General features: G+C 40.9%; 1 pseudogene; it reads right to left on the bottom strand.

The window, feature by feature from the left end:
- Positions 1-1,259: 1,259 nt before the first annotated feature.
- On the bottom strand, positions 1,260-12,089 carry LOC129783210 (cardiomyopathy-associated protein 5-like; annotated as a pseudogene).
- Between the last annotated feature and the right edge of the window lie 664 nt (positions 12,090-12,753).

Below are 12,753 nucleotides of genomic sequence, written 5' to 3'. Positions count from 1 at the left end.
AGAATTTTTTCACAGTTCACAATTATCCATAGGATCTTAGCAACAAAGCAAATCAATAGAATTTGTTCAAATCACAAAATAACCTAATTGATTCAAGACTGTAATACCTATTATGACAAAGGTATACCTGTTAATAGTTCCCCTTAAGTTCAGTGAAATACATCTAATGCTTTTTGCATTCCTCAATGGGTGAAGGGTTGAGCCTCAAGGAGCAGGGGTATCAGCCCAGGCTCTGTCATTGGCTTTTTGCAGTGTCCCCCCTAGTATTGCAAACTTGGTAGTTTGCAAGTTCCGAGTGGTGTCCCACTCAGAGGGAGATGCTGGTCGCAGCCCACTGTGGTCCAGGAGATCTCAAAAGGGTCTCACTTTAGGACTGCTGTTTATAAGGCTGTGAGATGATTGGCTTTAGTCATCTGTAAATTTCCTTCCTGGCCACAACCCAAGCTGATAATTTTCTCAAAAATTCCAGGAACAATGGTATTGTTCTACTCATGTTACCACTTGGTCTATGATCCAGGCAGGAGTGTTCTGGGGTTGTCAGGGAATAAATGATTGTCTCCATTCTTGTTCCCTGCTTTGACCAGTCAATGGGAGTTCCAGTACAGACAGTGCCATTCTCTGCCTTATCCAAGTAACAGTTGCTGGTATAGTCAAGGGGTGCTTAACAGCTCAACTCATTACTCAAGGCACTGAGGCCTAATCGGCAACTACTGGGGTCATAGAACAGCCCGGAGAAGGGGGAGAAGTGCACCACCACATGCTACTGGCACAGATGAACATGAACTGAACAGAAAATGGAGTTTCAACAAAACTGTGTAGTGTAAACTGTGTAACTAATCTAACATCTCTGAGCAATGAACACACATAACTGGGATGGGAAACACTTTATAATGATACTGGTCCCCACATATGGAGGTTTTTGTACCTTGTCAAGTGAAATGAGCTGCTGTTACTAAAAATTTCTTTTCATAGAAATTACACTCTTCCCATTTCTCCCCCTACACTTACAAATCAGACAAACTTACACAGACAAGAAGGCTAAAAGATGGAAAGTCTGGTAAAAGCTACATAGAAACAAGGTCATTCAAACTTCTGAACAAATAAAAATATCAGTTTAACAAGCCTAGGACTCTAGAGAATACCTTAATGATAAGATAGTCTCCCTTCAAGAGCTCTCACAGGTGTTTCTGTGACTTAGCTTCTGGACTGCTCTCTGAACCCTCTCAACTGACAACACAGGAGGCCTGAAGAAATTAGCCTCAGTATCTCCTTCCCTCACCCAAATTAATTTTTACCTTCATCTTGGTTGCAGCAGCATCTAATGTTGTGACTTCATGGTCTTTATGTTCTCCAAAAAGCTTGTCAATAACAGATATTGGACATTTGCAGTGGTAACAATATGTGTCTGCTTGTGTTTTCTTCAGTTCTCTTTGTGCACTCTCAACTTGAGGAATGTTTGTTGCCAATTTTTCAGGATACAACAACACAAAGCCTGAATCTTCAAGCTCAACAGGTGTTCTTTGCTCTGGCTCAGTATCAAATTCATAACTATCACCAACATGCTCAAAAAAGTCCCTGTCTTCAAATAATAGCTCCTTGTGTGTGAATTCAGATGATATTACATCTTGTAAAAGTTCTTCTTGTGTAATCACATTGTAGTCCATTGACTCAGTGAGATCTTCATAAACATCAGGGTGCTGCTCCTCTCTTTACAAGTCTAGCTTCTCTGTTTGCTGAATGGTAGGGACACATGAAAGATTTTTCTGGGTATACTGATCATCTTCACTATCTTCATCAGGAGTCCTGACACATGGGACATATTTTTCCATTTGAGGAACTGCAGTTATTTCATGCTGTTCTTCCTGCTTATTACCAGCTTCTTGACATGCAGCTCCCTGATAATCCACTAGTTGACTATACTCTTGATGACTTGACTGCTCTGGCAATTCCTCAGTTGTTTCTACAGGTACATTTTCTTCTCTTTGTTCAGTGGTATCACTTCTTGCACCTGAAAGAATTACTTTGCTTCCAAAAGGAATGGCATGCATTGGTTTACAAATTGTTGCTTGAATGTCACCATCAGTCTGGACTTTCTCTCCACAACACCCCTTTCTGGCAAAATCTCAGTTCTGACATGTGAAACATCACCAGACACTTGCTTGTGTTTGTCCTCTGAACTCTGAAATGAAATTCCTCCACTAAAAGACTCATCTTCTGGTATCTGATCCTTTTGAGGCCCTATGGACTTACTTGGAATTTCATCTTTAAGAATGTATTTTTCAAAATATATTCCAATTTCATTATCTGTGTCTGAATTTCTACTAGGGAAAGACACATTAGAATTACCACTTTCCTCATCAGAAGGAGTCTCATCCTTTGTCTTTTCTCCTACTGCTTCTGCATAGAGGTCCTTGTATAAAAATGACAGAGCAGGTGGCTCCTCTAGAAGCTCTGGATTAACTGCAGCAACAGTGGTAGAAAACAACAGAGATTGTTCTAGCACTCCTGAATCAAAGAGTGGGGTCCCTGGTGACTTCTGTCCATCTTCTACATTTGTAACTTTTTTACTGCTAATGTCAATTGATTTCTGCAGAGGTAAAGGTTTTAGAGTATCTGCATAGGACTGCATTTTGCTTTCTCCTTTCACAGTACCATAAAGGACTTCACCTGGATTCTCAAGTAAGGAAAACTCCTCTTCCAAAGTATCTACCTCAGCACTTTCTTTAAAAGATGTGGCTTCTTCCACAGGTTCATTGGGATTTTCTGTCACAGGAAACGATGAATTTGGTCTTTCAAAATGTGGCTTAATTGGGGATTTGTCATCAATCAAGGTATATTTTTCAAAATAATCCATATTGGCCATACCATTATTAGGATCCAATACTGCATTATTATTGTTTTCTGGCAACATGAAATTTTCTTGTGTTTCTTCAGTTTCCTCAGCATTATCATTTTTGACCAATTACTTTAGCTCATGGTTTGCAGGCTTTCCCAACACAGTTTTCTTAAATTTCTGTGGTTGTTCCAGAAGCTAAGGCTCTATGGCCATCATCAGCTAATTCACTTTTAAATGAAGGATTTGTTTCCAAGTATTCTAGTTTATCTGACATGTGTTTACTTCTTGATCAACAGAAGAAATATGTGTAGGAGCATGAATACTGAGTATTTCATAACCTTTTGAAATAATATTAAATAGTTCAGTAGGTTCTGGAGCATGCTGACTGTCTTCTACAGTGCTCACGTTCCATTTCTTCTTCTCTTCTCAGGTAATGTTCAGGCACTTTAGACACTTTGTCTACCTCCAGATGTTGCACTGCTTCCATTTTCATAGGATTTCCAGTACTAGTTTTGTCTGGACCAGGATTATCTACTCCCAGAGATGGTAAATCATACTTTTACACTCTGTGACTAGTTTCTGAGGACACTCTGTGGGAAATTTCACTTGACACTGAATCAGAAACTCTAAACATATCTCTTTTATTTGTAGAATCATGAACTGTAAGTTCTGTGCAGCTTCCAGGTGGGAATTGTTTTGATCCAAAATCAGAAGCTTCATTTGGAGAAAGTTGAATTCCTTGCTTGTCTGTTTCTGTAGCTTTTACTGGACTAATTGAGCAAGCTTTCACCTCTTCTGCCAGCCAGCTAGCTAGCCCAAAAGATGGGATATCTGGGTTCTGCTTTTCATCAGAACTAGAGCAAACAGATTTCATCTCTGCTGAAGAAAGGCTGCTCCATTCACCAGAATAATACTGAGTTTGGTGTGTCACAGTTTCCTAAATATCTGATGAAACAGCTCCCAGATGCTCTGAGGATATGTGCTTTTGCTCTGCAAAATGTGGTTGCATTTCATGACTCTCCTTCAGTATAAATGCCTGAAACTATGTTAGATTGCTTTCCAAGCATGCCTAGTACATCAGATAAAGATGATGGAATATTTTGTTTTTCTTCATCATCAGTGAAAGCTACTGATACTGACATTTCAGGTAATGTATGAAAAGGTACAAATGAGTCTGACAACACTGCTTGCCAGTCTGCTACAGCAGTCACTTTTGACTCTGTGGTCACCAACCTTGGTACTTTCTGCACATCACATTGCATTTCTTGTTTATCCTGCTCAGTAGGGAATTTGGGGGGACTTCTTAGTTGCTCTGATGACAAATATTCTGTGTCCAACAAATGATCTTGAGATTCTTGCTCATCTTGGTCTTGAGTGCACATTAAAGACATACTCTCCAACTGCACTGTCTTCAAGTTTGCTGGTTTAGGTGAATATTGTTGAATTTTTTGCAATTCTTTTTCATCATGTGGTAGAATTACATGTTTACACTCTGATTGTGCAGACTGGGGAATAAGTAGCTGCGTGCTTTGCTTTTCTTGTTCAGCAATGGACCATGTGGGAACCAAATACTGAGAGGTAGGTTTTGAATAAGGTGGAATTTCTTGTTGACATGTATCATCAGCTGAATAAAATAGGACTGAAGGTTCAGACTCCAGTTCTGAAGGTACAGTTAAATAGTCTTGACTTTCTAGAGTTTCTGCTTTATCTATAGAATATGATAAATTTAATTGTTCAGATTCTAATTGTATAGCTGTGTGGAAGTAATGTGGATTCTTTTCTCTCTCTGTTTCAGGTAAAATTACATGTTCAGCCTCTGACTGTGCAGCCACAGGCAAATGTGGATGAACATTTGTATTCTGTTTCTTTTCTTGCAAAAAAGAAACCTGACTCAGGCTGGGCAGTTTCTGACTGTTCTGTTTTACAATGGGTATAAGATAAATCTAAGTGCTTGGGGGACAGGCCTCCAGTTACAGGTGAAGACTTTGGACTTCCTTCTATTTTTGTGTCAGAAACAGAATGTGAAACACCCAAAGGTACAGACACTATTTGCTCAGGAAGAGATGAATATGGTTTAATTTTTTGGCTCTCTGCTTCCTCAGTGGAAAAGGATAAATCTTGTTCAGTTTCCAACTGAGCAGTTAGAGATGAAGTAGCCCCACTATCTTGCTTCTCTGAACATCCTGCTCTCAGTGGGGCTGTTTGCTTTGTCAGTAGAACTTGATAAATATGATTGTTCAAAGTCCGGTTGTGCAGTTTCCTGCTTCTTGATCCTGCCAAAGGTATATGATACAGGTGTTTCTGGCAGCTCTGTTTCAACAACAGAGTACTGCAAATTAACACACTGCAGTTAAGGTTGGGCCCCATCCCCCCACTCCAGTTCATCTGCGAAGTATGACATTTCTGGGTGCTCCATCTGGGCAGCCTGTGGCTGCTTTACTCTGTTGTAGTAGTACAATAAATCTGGTGGGTTTATTCCGCAAGTCTCTGGTTTGCCAAGAGAATATGACAAATCTGGATGTTTTGATTTTAGTCGTTCCATTTGCAACTGCTCTGCTTTTCCTGTGGAATATGAAAAATCAGAAGGCATGAACCCTGCTTGTGCAGTTTCCTGGTTTTCTGTTTTGCCAAGTGAATGTGATAAACCTTGTTGCACTGTCTAACTGTGAAGCTGGTTATGCTTTTCTTCACCAAGGGAGTGCAAAAAGCCAGGCTGGGCCATTCTCTTTTCCTTTAATTTGCCAAAGGACTCCGAAAGCTCTGGCTGTTGCAGTACTATTTGGCCAGGTTGTGGGTGCTCTGATTTCCCAGCCGGATAGGGTAAATCCATTTCTTCCACCTCTGGTTGTTCAATATCATGGTGCTCTTGTTGGCCAATAGAATATGACAAATCTGGATAGTTTGATTTCTGATGTGTAGCTTCGTCTTATTTCTCTAACAGGAGAAGATAGCCGTGGATGTTGCAACTCTGGCAATACCATTTCTTGTTCTCTTTTGCCAGAAGAATACAACAAACCTGTATGTTCCAGTTCACCTTGCACAGGTTGTATTTCATCTGTTTTACCAAGGGCATATGTTAAATTTTGTTGTCATTTTTGTTGCTTGCCCATTTGTGTAGTTTCTTGTGACAGTGTTTTGCAAATGGAATATGATAAATTGGGAAGTTCCTGCTCTGGACGTGCTATTCCTTGTTGCTCTGTTTTTCCAATGGGATGGAGTGTTACAGGCTGCTCTGATTTCCATTGCATAGCCTACATCTGCTCTAATTTCCCACTGGAATATGACAAATCCAGATGCTCAACCTCTGGTTGTGCTGTTCCTTGCTGTTCTGTTTTGCCAGTGAAATGCAGCAACTGATGTTCTGCTTCCACTTGAACAGTTTGTGGTTGCACTGTCTTGCCAGGGCAAGATGATAAATCTGGTTGTCCTAACCCAAGTTGTGTGGTTTCTTGTTGCTGTGTTTTATCAGTGGAATATGATAAATCTAAATGCTCTAACTCTTGTTTTTCCATTTCTCATTGCTCTTTTTTGCCAGAGGTATACAAGAAATCTGGGAATTCCCCTTCCAGTGGAGCCCGATTTGGTTGCTCTGCTGTGCCATGAGAACTTGACATCAGCTATTCCAATTTTATTTGTACTGTTTCCTCTGGGTGTAATGCATAGCTTCCCCTCTCCTGTTTGAACTCCATTTGTGCACATTGTTTTTCTTCACTAACAGAAGAGGGCAAATCAGAGTGCAGTACTTTGCTCATGGCATCTGATGTCTGGATGCTCAGACTCCAGTGGGGCTGCCCGTGATTGCTTTGTTTTGACAAAAAAAAATTGCAACAAAATACGTTCTTGCAACTGTGGCTGTGTTGTTTTATGAGTTTCTGCCATGCCAACAGAGAATGACAAATCTGCATATTCTGATTTTGCTTGGGAATTTTGCAGTCATTCTGTTTTCTCCATAGAGCACTGCAGCTCAGGGTGTTCTGCCTGCATTTCTGCACTTTCCCATTGCTGCTCTTTACCAAGAGATGATGAAAATTCACCTGGCTGTTCCAGCTCTGGTTGAACCTTTTCTTGTTGCTGTACTGTGCCAGTGGAATGCAATTGTGGCTGTATTTTATCAATGGAATATGATAAATCAAGATGCTTTGGCTCTGGTTCTGCCATTTGTCTTTGCTCTGCTTTTCTATTATGAGATGATGCATCTGGAAGTACTAGTTTCTCTTTTGCAGTTTGTAGATACTCTGCTCTGCTGACAGACTGTCCCTCATCAGGGTGTCCCAAGGCTGTATGCTCCATCCCTTGCTGTCCCACTTTGTCAGCCAAGTCTGTGTGGCCTAGCTCCAGCTGGGCAGGTGGGAGTTGTTCTGCTTTGTCATGGACTTACAACACATCCAGCTGTTCCAACCTCTGCTGGGTTGTTTCCTGCACTTTGTCAAGGGAACATGCTAGAAAAGGGTATTCAGGTTTCAGCTGTGCGGTACACAGTCTTCCTTCTTCCTGCTTTTAAAACAGAATAAGGCAAATCAGGATGTCTCTGCCCTGGTTCTGCCATACCCACAGAATGGGCCAAATGTGGAATTACCGCATCTGGCTGAACTGTTTTCTGTTCTGCTTTTACAAAGGGGGAAGTTAAACCTGTTTGCTCCAATTCTTGTTGTACTCTTTGTCATACCTCTGCTTTCTCCAGAGGATATATCACATTAGTGTGTTCTGTCTCTGGTGGGGTCATTTCATCATCTGGCCTGTCAATAGAAAATGATAAATCTGGTTGTTCCAAGTTCTCTTAGACATATTATAATTGCTCTGTTTTTCTAGGAGAATATGATAACTTTTCTTGCTCTAACTGCTGTTCTGTGGTTTGCTGCTGCTTTTCTCTGTCAACAGAAATTTTTGTGTTTCTGATCCAACAGTACTACTTCTTGTTGGTTTGTCTCATCAGTGTAATGTGACAAATCAGGATATTTCATTTCCCATGGTGCAATTTCCAGCTCATCTGCTTTGCCAAGGGAATATGTCAAATCTAGATGTTTTGATTCTATTTGTGCAGTTGCTTGAGAAGCTCTTTTTCTGGCCACTTTAGGCAATTTTTAATGTTTTGGCTCAAACTCGAGTTGCTTGTTCTTTGGCTTTACCAAAGAAAAATGATAAATCTGGATATTTTGAATTCAATTATGTAGTCTCTTGGTGGGGTTTTTGGCCATCAGAACATGACAAATTTGGGTATTTAGATTCCACTTCCATATTTTTATCTAGTGCTGCCTCACCTGGAGTTCCTGGTGAATCCAAATATTCCAATTCTTGTGTTTCTCCCATGGAGTATGACAGCTCTGGATGTTCTGACTCCTGCTCTACAGTGTTGCCTGGTTTTGCTTCACCACTATCACATGGAAAATCTGGATGTTCCATCACCAGTGGTGTAGTTTCCTGTTGCTTCAAACTAAATGGTAAGGTTGGATGTTCCAACTTTTCTTGTTGTTCAGCTTTGTGAAAAGAATATGACAAATCTGGATATTCTGAACTAATTCCCATTTCCAGTGGAGCTTCTTTTCCACTGGAAGATGGAAAAAATGTTTGCTCCAGCTCTGAACATACTATTTCTTGTTGCTCTGTTTTGCCAGTAAAATATGAAAGAAATGGTTGCTCTGATTTGTGTTGTGTCATTTTCTGCATTTCTGTACTTACATAAAATGTCTATTCTGGATATGCTGGCTCCATTTGCATTTCTTCTTGTATTTGTTCACTGAAAGAATGTGGCAAAGATGGATGCATTGACTGAGCTGTTCCTTGCTGTGCCAAATTCATTTGGTCTACATCCTGTGGCTCCTCTTTCCCCTACGTTGCTGATAAATCTGAATACTGCCATTCCATTTGCATAGCTTTTTATTGGGCTGTTTACTGCTGTTCCAGCTCTCTTTGTACTATGTCTTGTTGTTCCAATCTGCCAAAGGAATATGATATATCTGGCTGGGCCAAACCCAGCAGTGTGGCTTCCTGTTGCTGACTACCAGCAGTGGAATAGGAGGGAAGCAAATGCTCCTGCTCCATTTGTGCCATTTCCCAGGGCTTTTCTCTGTCAATCAAATGTGATGAACCCAAAGATCCTGACTCTGCTCTTTCTTGCATTACTTCTCCAGTGGTAAATGAAAAATCCCCATTCTCTTAAGCTAGTTGTACATTTTCATATTGTTGTGCTTCATTAATGACACATGATGGCTCTGGACATTCTAAGTCTTTTTGTACAGCTTCTTATGCTGTTTCTCCATGGGAATATGGAAAATCTGCTTGTTCCAATTTTGGCTGCAATATTTCCTGTTGTTCAATTTTGCCAGTGGAATATGATATATCCAGCTGTTGTACCCTCCCCTGTGAGGTTTTATGTTGCTGTTATTTTCCAGTAGAATATGACAAAACTGGATGCTCTGACTGCAGTTGAGTAGTTTCTTCTTGCACTCCTTTGGCACAGGAATACAGCTTAACTCCAGGTTGTGAATCCTGCTGTACAGGCTGTGGTCGTTCTCCTTTCTCACTAAAATATGACATAATAGAATTGTCCAAATCTACTTGTGCCAATTCTTGCTGCTCTGTTTTTTTTATTCATGGGATATGGTAAATCTGAATGTGCTGTTTCCAGATACCCAGTTTTCTGTGTCTCACCTCTTCCAGAGGAATCAGATATATCTGGATGTACTAATTGGAGTTCTGTAGTGTTTTCTTTCTCTATTTCTTCAATCAAATATGATAAATCTGAAGGTTCCAATGCAAGCTGTGCTGTTTCTTATTGTTCTGCTTCTTCAGGGGAATAAGACTGGTTGTTCCAGTTCAAAAGGAACAGATTTTTTGTTTCTCTGTTTCCCCCCTGTAAAATAAAAACTCCTGATGTTCCATCTCCAGCTGTGCATTCTTTGATTCCACCATTTCTTCTCTGGAATATGAGAAACCTGGATGCTCCGTCTCCAGCTGTGCAGTCTCAAATTCTTCTGTTTTTTTCCATGGAATATGAGAAAATTGGCTGCTCTGTCTCCAGTTGGGCACTCTCCGATTCCTCTGTTTCTTCTTTGGAATATGAGAAATCTGGACACTCTATCTCTATTTGTGCACTCTCTGCTTGTTTGGTTTTTTCAATGGAAAAATCAGGATGATCCAAATCTACTGCTTTATTTACATCTGAAGTTTTCTGAGTTTCTTGTGTTTCTGTGCAAATAGGATATGAAATGCCAAAATATTTAGAATCTATCTTTTCAGGAATAAGTGAATTTAGTTTAATTTTTGCTCCTCTGTTTCCTGAAGGGAGGAGGAAAAGTCTCATTCAGACTTTGTTTGCTTCTCTAAGTGAATATTTTGCGTTTCTGGTGGTGGGGCATTTTGACACACTTTTTTTAGCAGAATGAAATAGAGCTGAATGCTCAGTTTCTGACCATGCAGTTTTGATGAGTGGCACTCAGTTTTTTGCTTCTCTGTTTCATATACAGACTGTGGTAACAGCATGTAACCAGACTCAGATTGTGCAGTTTCTGATGACTGAGGAATAATCTGTGGCATATGAAGGCACGGACTCAGGTTGTGGTGCAACCAGAGACGCTTTATTGTGCAGAGAAGGTCATATTTATACCTCTGAGTCCAGATACAAATTCCAGCTGTATGTACCACCAGGCTCAGGGCAGAAACCATTCATGCAGTTACATAGCTATATATCACTACAAGCATGCAGACACCTTTTTGCTACTAGATAACCATGTTTATCTTTCTTACTCTCCTTCAGAATACCCAACTGTTCTCTCATCTCCTGCCAGGTCAGACATTCTCCATCCTCCTCTCATATATCTCTCTTCAGACATTCTCTATCCTCCTCTCCCACAATCTTCTCCTGTCTTGTTTCAGGTAGAGTGGAATACTTGGATTTAGCTGATGGAGGACTAGGCAAGTAAGACTTCTGTGCTTCCCCCTCCCAGGATGTTCTGACATCTGGCAAAATAGGTTAGGTACTTTGTCTATCTAATTCATTAACAAAATCTGCTGAAACAGACTGTAGTGCAGGATTGGGCTGAATTTCCTGCTCCATCAGTTCATCCAGAAGATCTGATGCTGTCAGCAGGGATTGGTCTGGTTTCTTGTTTGCAGTTTCAACTGAAGGAAGCAGCACTCGCTTTTCTGATTTATCATCAGACTCTAATGAAGTGGATGCTGATTGTTCTGTTATTGCTGTTTTGGCCACAGGTGAATAACTTTGCTGCTCCCTGGCTTCTTCAGGAAGGCAGGACTTCAGTGACTGTCCCAATACCTGATTTGGAGTCTCCAAAGGAGATGGTCTGTCTTTTCTTTCTTCATGCTGATGATCTGTTTCTGCACCAAAGCTTGAAAAACTGCTTGGTTTATTTTTCATTTTAACGGGTTTAACATTTTCAAATGAAACATCATCTTTAGTAGTAAGCCAGTTATCAAGAGGCGTTGTTGGTGAAAAATTGCTTTGATTTGAATGTGCTGCAGGTTGCTGTCTTTGCTCCATTATCCCCGATGGTGTTTCAAAATTTCTACTTGCTCTCTGGAAAGGTTTTGGATGTGTTGCTTCTGAAAGTGAACTGAACTTCTGCAATCTTTCTTTTGCTGATGCTTCAAGGAACTGTTCAGAATCTCCTAAAACTGAGCTACTTCTCTGGATTCTAGTTTTCTCTAGTGTTTCAGGGGCTGGCCCAGTCCCTCCAAAAACTGAGTTGAACAGCTGGATTCCAGCTTGTAATGGTCCTCCAAGGATCAGTCCTACTTTTCTCAGTCTGCTTTCTCTAAATATTGATATTTTTACTGGCTCTTCTGCAGTGGTCTCTAGACCTTCTTTGTCATCCAACATTTCCTCATCTGTATCTTGTGCTTCCATCTGTTCAACGTTTAACACTGAGCTCTGCACCTCTCCTAGAACAGTTCTTGGTTCTTGCCTTTGCATTCCAGAAGAGTCACGTTTTTTATTGCCCTGGCCTCCCATCAGATTTGTAGGCATCATCACCCTATTTAAAGATTTACGTTTCCTTTTCTAAACAATCTTACATTCATCCATACTAAAGATCACTTTTCCTGGAGGAGAACCTACTGGTGAACTTTCCATACTGTAAAAATTAGAAGCTGTACTAGTTTCTGACACCCAGGGAGTAAAATATCTGCTCGAGCTGGTTTCGCAGGTTATCCCACTATCTTCACTTTGAACTGTTACCATAGAAAAGGAAGTGCTGGAAAGCTTCCGCTTCCCACCGCTCTCGCCTTCTGTGCACATGTGCCTGCAGTGGACAAACGACCCTGTCAGCCTCTTCAACACTGGCCCAAATCAGGTGCTGCCTGATCTAGGAAACTAAAAATCACACACCCTTTCCCCATGTCTGTCTTTCTTTGGTTTGGCGAGGGTATAGCAAACTTTTTCTTGGGAAGACAAATCCCCAGTGCTCCTCTTCCCACACCCTTCTTTCCCATCATCCCATTTGGTATCATTCAACTTCGCTCTCCTGGATAATGCAGCATCCCCTGGGTGGCAGGCAGACCCTGACGTTCGGAATCATACTTTACAACTTGAGGAGAGTTATAAAGCAGGTATGTTTATTGTGGCGCCCGGCGCAAGGGGGATTGCTCCTCCTAACTTGCACACTTAATTTTACTCATAATACATATTTATACAGTGAGGTTGGTTAGTTCCGCCCAAAGTCTACACATACTAACTAATTATTGGTTAGTTGCTTTCTCACCTCAATTTAAAGGTACAGTTCATTTTAAATTCACTACACATGCTCCCTGAGCAGGGGATCCATACTCTTCGGGGGGGTGATGGTGGTGGTGGTGGTGGTGGTGGTGGTGGTAGTGGCGGCATTTGAGTAGGAGGTCTCAATCTCCCACTACCACAATTATTTTACTATAGTGTCCTTGAATCTTATCACTTCAGTAGTTTG

The sequence above is a fragment of the Falco peregrinus genome, chromosome W (genome assembly GCF_023634155.1).
Source record: "Falco peregrinus isolate bFalPer1 chromosome W, bFalPer1.pri, whole genome shotgun sequence".
Classification (NCBI taxonomy): Eukaryota; Metazoa; Chordata; class Aves; order Falconiformes; family Falconidae; genus Falco; species Falco peregrinus.
This window is presented reverse-complemented; position numbering and strand designations above follow the sequence as displayed.